Below are 10,184 nucleotides of genomic sequence, written 5' to 3'. Positions count from 1 at the left end.
AATCTGATCAGAATTCAGATTCAAGGACTGTCTGACGAGGTAGCTTTTACAGACTTTTTCAAGGGTCTGCGAGATGGGTCGACTTTCAACTTTGACCTAGTAAGAAAAGGGGCTTTCACTTTACAGGCGGCCTTGAGGGAGGCGGAAAGCTATATTCAAGCAATCAACCTCTGCCTGCCTGGTAACCAGTCGGAATCTAAGAAGTCTGACAAACAGAAAGACAGCCGGCCTGCTCAGCCGGCCAAGAAGAAAGAAGAGAGCAAAAAGAGAAAAGAAGTCTGGGCGGTTAGTGACTCTGACCTGCCGACCCAGATGAAGAAAAAAGAGTTTAAACCGTACGTCTCAAGGTACGATTTTAACAAGGACTCTAACTCCATCCTCATGGAGATAAAGGACCGGCTGACCATTGAAAAGCCGAATCCAATGAAGAGTTCCGTCCAGTCACGGAATAAGAATAAATTCTGCCAATACCATGAGGAAGTTGGCCATGACACCAACGACTGCTTCAGCCTTCAACGGGTGTTGGACCGTCTAGATGACAAGGGGATGTTAAAGTCCTATATCTCTAAGTCCAAAGTGACTAATAAGAAGAACCCGGGGCAGTCGTCTAAGACACCCCATCCTGCTAGTAGTTCGGACACTGATAAGGAACTGGTCTACACCATAGCAGGCGGGTTCTCATGCGGTGGCTCTACCATCCAGGGCACAAAGAGCCATCTTCGAAAGATGGACAAAGATGATGATGAGCATGCGTCTGCAAGCTCCTCCTTCCCAGACGTTCTGATCACTGAGAAGGACAGGGTAGCGTTCGCCGTCCGCATGACGACCCGGTTGTCATTATATGTAAGGTTGCCAACCAGCTGGTTGGACGAATCCTTATTTACACCGGCAGCTCATCAGACATCATCAGTCTCCGGTGCCTGCAAAAGCTGAAATACAACGTCGGCATCATGCATCCGGTTACACACCCCTTGGTTGGCTTTAGGGGTGGAATGGTTTACCCAGTCGGAAGGGTTGATTTACCAATCCGGCTGGGTGAGAAAGGAAAAGGACGACACCTAGTCGTCAAGTTCTTGGTCGTTGAGGAGCTGACCACCTATAACATTATTCTGGGTCGGCCAACCCTCAACGAAGCCAAGGGTTTAATCATCCCTTCTCTTATGCTCATCAAGTATGAGAGGGATGACGGCTCTATTGGTTCCTTGAATGGGGATCAAAACACGGCCCGGGAGTGCTACCTCTCAGCCGTCAAGGATACTGTGGCCCCAGACAGCCAAGGGCAGGAACCAATAGACCTTGACAATGTCAAGGATGCCGCTCAGCCCCACCAGCAGCCGGGAAGAAAAGAAAGGCCCCTCTGCTGGTGGAGGTGAAGAAAGAGATAAAATAGCAATCATTGACCGGGAAACGGTCAGATGAGCTCCGTCCCCAACCGGCTGGAGAACATATTGTGATACCTCTAGATGACAGCCGTCCAGAGCGTACAGTTAAGGTTGGGACGGTTTCTTATGCTAAGTTCGGTGCTTTGCACCTTTTGCTGAAAGAATTCAAAGACATTTTTGCCTTTGAAGTGGAAGAGATGTCAGACGTCAGCCCGGATTTTGCTGTCCACAAACTCGCCGTGGATCCTAAAAAGAAGCCTGTCCGGCAAAAGAAAAGAAATTACGGCGAGGAAAGAAGTCAGGTGGCAGCTGGCGAAGTGAAAAAGCTGTTGGACGCTGGGTTCATTCGACCATGTAATTTTCCCGACTGGGTGGCCAATGTTGTGCTTGTAAAGAAGCCGAATGGGACCTGGCGTATGTGTGTTGGTTAAACAGACCTCAACAAGGCGTGTCCCAAGGACAGTTATCCGCTTCCAAAGATCGACAGCCTGGTCGATTCTACAGTCGGCCACGCCTTGATGAGCTTTATGGATGCCTATTCCGGCTTCCATCAGATACCCCTGTGGAAAAAGGATCAAGAGAAGACGGCCTTCGTCACTGATCAGGGGTTATTCTGTTATACTGTGATGCCGTTTGGCTTGAAAAATGCACCTGCCACTTTCCAACGGATGATTAATACGGTCTTCATTAATCAAATCGGGAGGAATGTGGAGGCGTACATTGATGACATGATAGTCAAATCCAAGCAACAGTCGGATCATCTTGCTGATCTCCGAGAAACGTTCACCACCCTCAGGCGGCATAAGGTCATGTTGAATCCTAAGAAATGCGTCTTTGGTGTTGAGTCTGGGAAGTTTCTCGGATTCCTGATTGATCAAAGGGGGATAGAGGCTAACCCCAAGAAGATACAGGCGATGATTGACATAAAGTCACCCCGCACTATCAAGGAAGCACAGAGACTAACTGGTTGCCTAGGGGCATTGGGGAGGTTCCTCAGCCGGTCAGGTGACAAATGCCTTTATTTCTTCCAAGCAATTAGGAAGAAGACCAGATCTGAATGGGGGGATGATGATGAGGCGGCCTTTCAAAGGCTAAAAGAGCACTTGCACTCCTTGCCGAGGCTCGTTAGCCCTCTGCCCAAAGAGACATTGTACATATATTAGCCGTCTCAGATCACGCCCTTAGTGCCGTTCTCCTTGCTGAAAGAGACGGCGTTTAGCTCCCGGTCTAGTTCATTAGCCATGTCCTCAAAAATGCTGAACTCCGGTACCCCATGGTTAAAAAATTTAGCCTTGCTCTGTATATGGCATTCAAGAAGTTGAAGCCTTATTTTTTGGCACATCCGGTGGTGATATACACTGATCAGCCACTCAAGCGGCCAATGTCTACCTTGGATTCATCTGGCAGAATGCTTAAATAGGCTATTGAAATGCAAAGTCTTGAAATCATTTTCAAACCAAGAAAGGCAGTGAAGGGTCAGCCGTTTGCCGACTTCATTGTTGAAATGACCCGTCCGGTGGCTCCGGATAATCTTGATCAATTTTGGAAAGTGTATGTAGACGGGAGCTCAACAAAGAATGGCTGTGGTGCAGGCGTAATCTATGAATCTCCGAAAGGAGATAAATATGAGTATGCACTACGGTTCAAATTTCAGGCCTCGAACAATGAGGCGGAATACGAAGCCCTGCTGGCTGGAATCCGCATGTGTAAGGCAGCAGGGGCAACCAAAGTTGAGGCCTACTCTGATTCTCAATTGGTCGTTAGCCAGTACGAAGGTACATATGAGGCTACCCATCCGGCAATGATCAAATATCTTCAGGCGGTTAAAGAAGAGGCTGGGACACTCGAAGGGTTCACTTTGAGCCAAGTTCCTAGGTCTGATAACAACCAGGCGGATGCCTTGTCCAAATTAGCATCTTCTGCCTGTTGTGATACACCTCGGTCAGTCTTTTGGGAAGTTCTGGAGAAAAGAAGCATTTATAAAGAGCCCATTGGAACACTAGATCGAAGCTCTACCTGGATGGATGGCAACCGGGCTTACTTGACAGATGACACACTCCCTAATTCGCCACAGGAGGCAGCCGTCATGAAAAATAGAGTTCGAGATGAGAAACGGAGAACTCTTCAAGGCGGGGTTTCAGAAGCCTCTTCTGAAGTGTGTTACCCCAGAGAAGGGGAAGGAAGTTCTCGAAGAATTGCACGTGGGGTACTGCGCCTCCCACATAGGCGGCAGATCCCTAGCCGTCAGAGCCAGGCGACACTACTTTTGGCCTACCCTTGAGGAAGATGCCAAAGAGCTTGTGAAGAAATGTGACAAATGTCAGAAATTTGGCAAACTTATTCACCGCCCGGCTACTGATCTAATGGCCATCCACAGCCCAGTCCCGTTTGCTAAATGGGGCATGGACATTTTATGTCCTTATACGCCTGCTCCAGGCGGAAAACGTTACATTCTAGTGGCTGTGGATTACTTCACCAAGTGGGTGGAGGCGGAGGCGGTCAAGAACATCAAGACTAAGGATGTCATCTCTTTCATCTGGAAGAACATCATCACCCGGTTTGGGGTACCTATGCCTATGGTGTTTGATAATGGCCCTCAGTTTGAGACACCTAAGCTCAAGACTTGGTTGGGGGATCAAGGGATCTCCAACTGTTTTGCCTCAGTCGGTCAACCCCAAGCAAAGGGCCAGGTTGAAGCCTTCAACAAACTCATCTCAGACGGCATAAAAAAGAAAATCGAAAGAGCCGGCGGCCTATGGGCAGAAGAATTGATTCATGTCCTATGGGCCATCCGGACAACAGCCAAAGGGTCAACCGGGGAAACCCCATTTCTCATGGTTTACGGTGCTTAAGCCGTCTTGCCCATCGAACATTACGAGCCTACCCTCAGATTAATGCTCTATGATGAGGAAGCAAATTGGGAGGCCATCCGCCTGGCTTTGGACTCTCTCCCAGAACGCAGGGGCAATGCCGCCTTGCATCACAAGATATACCGCCTGAGAATGACAAGAGCCTACAACAAGAAAGTGCACAAGCACCCTTTGAAAGTTGGCGACTTTGTGTTACGAAAAATGGAGGCAACCGGTAGGGCCAACGAGCTTAGAAAGCTAACTCCAAATTGGGAAGGCCCCTACCGGATCTATGAGGAAGTTAGAAACGACACCTTATGCCTGGAAACCCCAGACGGCAGGCGCCTGCCTAGGACTTGGAATGTGGACAATTTGAAAAGTACTACTTCTGAGTTGTAAAATTTTGTAAGCAAGAAGTCTATTAATGAGAAATCGCTTTTTGTTTTCAATTATGTTTTCCTTTTTAAAAGTTTTAAGGCCTTCTGAGAAATTCACAGGCGGCCCAATTGGTGAAGTCTCTAAGTTTGAAACTTAGTAGACGATTCAACGTTCATTTTACATGAGGCCACTGGCCGAATAACTAAACTAGGCACAAAATCGCTTAGTGGCTATACAGCCGGTCTCAACCTAGACCAGTGGCCAATGGCCGAATGGTGGCTTTTTTCATAAAATCGCCTGTCCCCACATGGACAATGGCGTTCGGCGACACCCCTCCGAGTGCGATCATCGCAGAGAGCAGCCTACCTGCTTGCTCTACGTACTTATGCAGACGGCAAAGATTGAACGACCAAATTGGTCAACTCATAGCCGTCTGATCAGAACAGTCGAAAGATCGACTAAGTTTTCGTAACACCTGATGTCCTAAGACATCAGTCGGTGATCGACCGAAGTTCTTACTTAGGCTTTTCGTTCCAAAATTGCACAGACTCTCCCATTGGGGCAAAAAGAGTTGTGCAATGGCTATACAACCGTCTTGAAAAAGACATGAGGCCAATGACCGGATGGTTATACATTTTTGTAAATTCGTCTGCTCCAAATTGAAATATGGCGTCCGGCGACACCCCTCCGGGTGCAATCATCACAAGCACTATCAGAGTGCACTTGTATATACACGCGGCATGACCCAAATCATAGCCGCCTGGCTTGGGTAAAATGAATCACCCTTCGAAATTAAATGTTTTCCCAAGGCGGAAAAACCTAATTGGGATGCAAGACCCCAAGGCGGTCATTTGCCCCTTGTCTCTTGACAGGACAGACGGTCCTTCGCCTTTCGTCTGATTTCCAGACGGCCTTTTTCAGTCTGATCCTCAGCGCCTGTCACATGAGCGGCTGTGCACTTAGTTTGCGGCAATCACTGTTGTGATTGATTAACTTGCAAACATATCATGCTCTTTAAAGCATCAGACGTTTCCAAGTCAATCAATCGATTTAAAGGTGAAACCAACCACACAGTCGCCCAGGGGCAAGAGCAGTCGGAATATCTGTTATCGCATGCTTTTCGTAAGTTAGGCAAAATGCAAAATTAAAAATGCACATTTCAAGCATACTTGCAAAATTAAAAATGCAAAATTCAAGCGCAAAATGATCAAAACCGACTCAGTCGGTGCATTCATTAAAGAACTACCCAACCAAACGGTTGTGGTAGAACATTGGTAACCGGACCCCGTCCGGGAAGTGAAACAAATATTCAATTAACCCGGCTCCTCAGCCGGTAACGACATCTAATACTCGGCACGCAGGCCCGAAAGAAAGTAATTTTGCATACAGCCGCTGAATAAGAAAATAAAAAAATGGCATACTGCCGCAGAAAGTCACTGTTGAGCTGCAGACGAGTCCACCTGGTCATCGCCCCCCTCATCCTCAGCCTCCTCGTCAGAAGGAACCTCGTGCGCCTGGGTCGGGACGGGGTGATCAGGTTCTGGAAGCTCAGCTTGCGCCCAGGCTTCTAACGACTCCGGCTCTGGCTCGCCCTTCTCCCTCAAATATACAACTTCCTCTGCATATTTGTGAGCCAGTGCCCAGATGTCATACTCCTTGTTTGGATACAAGGCGTTCTAGGCAATCTTCATCCGGGTGTCGTTGTCAACCTCACTCTCAGCAACCAGGCGCTTTTGTTCCGCCTCCAGAGTTTCTTTAAAGTTTAGTTGCGCCTGGGCCGCCGCCTCCTCCAGCCCCTTGAGTTTGGCCTTGAGGTCGTTGTTCTCTTGGGAGATCCCCTTTAGAGAGTCCAGCTCCGTCTTAGTTTTGTCAAGCTCCTCTCTGGCCTTTTTAAGCGCCTTCTCAACATCCCCGGCTTTCTACTTGAACACCTACAGGTCCTTCTCTAGCTGATCAATCTTCGACGCCTGCGTCATCATTGTGGCTTTATTCTCAAGTTCATTTATTGTACAAGAGTATAGAGCAACGTGTTCAGCGTCTCCGGCTGATTTGTTGGCTCTCTTTACCTCTTCCCGCTTGTAGGAGTATGGACGTTTGAGACCGTCTACCCGTAACAGAGCCAGCATAGAAGGAATTAGGTTAGATATGCAGGCGGGATAATACTTGAAGTTCACTTGTTAATTTCTTACACCTTACCTCAGCCAGAAGGGATAGAATGCGTTCCAGTTTAAACGTCTCTATCCCAGGGATGTTGTCTTTTTCCCTCTTCCGGACGGCGTTAAGCATGGCCTTGGCATGCTTCTGGACGTCTCGCCAGCGAGGAGAGACATCTGCACCACAATCAACACTTGATGACTGCGAAATATAGGCGGCATCAATCTGTTGCCGACCGTCTGAGGAAGAAGTCTGTTAGGAGTGGGATTTCACTCGCAAAGGCCACCCTAACTCAGGCGGGGACTCAAATGGGTTAGCCTTACCTTCAGAGACGACCTGGCGAGAACCGCCTACAGCCGCTGTAACCCCTCTTCCAATGGACAAGGGGTTGACGAGATCCAGGCCAAAACCGTCGTCTACCTCCGTCATCCTGCCCCCAAGGCGCATTACGGTTTTCCCGGCTATGCCTCCAGGAGTCTAGGAGGAGCCAGTCTTTTTCTTGGAGGGGGTAGAGGCGGAGTCATCCCTAGCCCGTTTGAGAGTCTTCTCAAACGTTTTTGGGATTTCGCCTCCCTGCAAAGTGGATGCAAGTTAGTTATGCATCCGGAGATTAAACTTGTGAAGTTAAGGAAAAAGGGGTCAGGCGTCTTACCTTGGCCTTGATAGCTGCCGCCTGCTTTTCCGCCAGGTCTCGACAGATGGCGGCGGAGGACCTTTTGGGTGTTTTCTCGTCTGGGAGCATGGCTAAAGCTTCCTCTGCAAAAAAAGAACGAAAAACATTAGTAATTGCCAAATTCGGCACGAAAGTACCCCAGACAGTCTTAAGGTCAGGCGCATACGTTTGGTGAACATTGTGCTGAGCCCGCAGGCGGATAAAAAGGCCTCGTCTCTGAACCAGGCGCTTTTTGGAATCTAGTTATTTGGAACCTTTATTGTTTCCCCGGTTGACAGGGTAGCATCTTCAAGACCAAAAAAAGTTGGTCTGAATTATTTTGTCGTAATCCTCTTCTGGAATCCGAGGAAGACAACACTTCCAACCCAGAAGGTCGGGCTTCTTATTGTACCGGCGCAGTTCAAAATTTTCTCGCCGGCTGGGCGCAGACAGCAAGTAGAAGCGGTGCTTCCAGCCGTCGAACTTGGACACCTTGTCCAAGGTCATCATATAATGAGGGAGGGTGGTCAGTGTATACCACGCCCTCCACCCGCCTGGGTTGTGTAGACACCCATTTGTGTCTCCCCAAAACCAAACCCAGTGATGAGTACCTTTCACGTCGAATCATAATCGAATGAAGCGAAAGTGTGGAAAGTCTAGTGTTGCGGATAGTTTTATTTTCTTTTCTCTCCTCTCTGTTTTTGAAAACTTATTTTAAGAAAACAGCCAATCCAGTTTGGTTGGTCCATGATATGGGTCCAATGGTAGTGTAGTTGGATGAGGCTTGCAAAGACCTTTCCAACGATATATTATAAGCCCAATTCCGATGAATATTGAGGAAGTTATGGCCAATTTATTAAACTGGGCCCGGTTTGAGCTTTATGTGCGACCCAATGATCTTGGGGAGGGCCTAATATGATTTATCATTCCTAATGCAATTAGGAATGGTTTTAGTGTTCTAGAATCTTCTCACTAGTATAAAAATACAAATAGGCAACCCCCTAATGGCACCGGTTCAAGCCAAACCGGTGCCAAAAACCGACCTAAAAATGAGCAAGTTTTTGAACAAAGAGAAATGGCACCGGTTCAGCTCAAACCGGTGCCAAAAATAAAAAGGGCACCGGTTTGAACCGGTTCCTAACCAAACCGGTGCCTAACCGAACCGGTTTTTAATTATTAAAAAAAAAAAAACTGCCCATTTATATACCCCCAAACCCAAAATAATGAGCCTATTCTCTCTCTCCTCTCCTCCGCCTCTTTCTCTCTCCTCTCCTCCTCTCCTCCTCTTTCCTTCTTGCTCAGGCCAATTCACCATCGATCTTCTTCATTTCTATGTATTTCTAAAACTCCTCCTCCTTTCTATCACTCGAAGACGAAAAAGAAATGGAAGACAACAACAAATCGAAGACCAAAAACCGCGGTTTTGGGGTTTTATTTTCGTTTTTCGATTTTGATGTTGTTTTCGACTTTAATGTTTTTCGATTTCAATTTCAATTCCGATTTTGATTTTGTTTATCAAGTTGCATGCGGTTTTATTTTCGTGATTTTCAGGTTTTTTTTTTCGATTTTCAAGTAATTTCGATGTTTTATTTTCGTTTTTCGATTTTTTTTTCTATTTCTGGGTTTTGTTTTTCGATTTCAATTTTGATTGTGTTGTTTTCGATTTTGATTTTGTTTTTCGATTTCAATTTCAATTTCGATTTTGATTTTGTTTTTCAAGTTGCATGCGGTTTTAGGGTTTTATTTTCGTGATTTTTAGGTTTTTTCGATTTTCATTTTTTTTTTCAATCACTGGGTTTATTTTATTTTTGTTTTCAAGTTTGTTTTAATCAAATTTTTAATCAATTTCGATTTTGATTTTTTTTTCAGATTTTGATTTTTTTTTTCGATTACAATTTTTTTTTATTTTCTGGGTTTTTGTTCGATTTTAATTTTTTTCTATTTCTAATTTTTTTTCTGGGTTTATCCGAATGTTGTTATATTTATTTTTTGGGTTTTTTTTTAATCGAATTTAATTTTATTTATTTTCTGGGTTTTTTTAAATCGAATTTAATTTTATTTATTTTGTGGGTTTAATTCATTTTTAACTGTTCTGGTTTTTTTTTCTTTTCAACTCAATTTATTTTTTATTTTTCTTTTTTCTGGAATTTTGTTTTAGAATTTTTTTCGCAGTTTAATTAAACCATTTTAATCGATTTATTTTGGTTGTTTTAATTGGTGCAGGTACATGAATTTAGATCTTAAATTGAAGAATCAAGAAGCAAGTATATTGATTTAGATGTGTATTTTTTTATTGTGTAGTGTAAATTTTTATTTTGATTTATATTGTAATTTTTTTTTATTTATGTTGTAAATTTTTTATTTTGATTTATATGTTGTAATTTTTTTTATTAATCTATATTGGAATTTTTTTTATTATTATATATTTATTGAACAGATTAGATTATATTGATTGTGATGTTCTTTTTTTATTTTGTATTCTCATTTAATTATAATTTATTTAATTTTTAAGTTAAAAAAAAAAAATTTAATTTTTTTGCACTTTTGGCACCGGTTAACCGGTGCCAAAAGTGGTGAATTAATCTTTTTTGGGTACTTTTTGGCACCGGTTAACCGGTGCCAATTTCAAGTTTTGGCACCGGTTTGAACCTGTGCCTTTTTAAACCCCTTTTTGGCACCCCCCACTTTGGCACCGGTTCAAACCGGTGCCTTAGGCCGGGTTTGAACCGGTGCCAAAGTCATTTTTTCACGTAGTGTTCTAGAAGGTTC

At 44.9% G+C, this 10,184-nt stretch overlaps 1 long non-coding RNA gene across 1 annotated transcript; it reads left to right on the top strand.

Annotated features, from left to right (window-relative positions):
• The first annotated feature begins 8,644 nt into the window (after positions 1-8,644).
• LOC145613769 (uncharacterized) lies at positions 8,645-9,836 on the top strand. The gene is made up of 2 exons (XR_014107012.1): positions 8,645-8,843; positions 9,639-9,836. It is a non-coding gene; the product is annotated as an uncharacterized LOC145613769 (long non-coding RNA).
• The last annotated feature ends 348 nt before the right edge of the window (positions 9,837-10,184 follow it).

The sequence above is a fragment of the Chenopodium album genome, chromosome 3 (assembly GCF_948465745.1).
Source record: "Chenopodium album chromosome 3, dcCheAlbu1.1, whole genome shotgun sequence".
Lineage (NCBI taxonomy): Eukaryota > Viridiplantae > Streptophyta > Magnoliopsida > Caryophyllales > Amaranthaceae > Chenopodium > Chenopodium album.
Note: the sequence above shows the minus strand (reverse complement) of the source record. Positions and strands in the feature narration are given on the sequence as shown.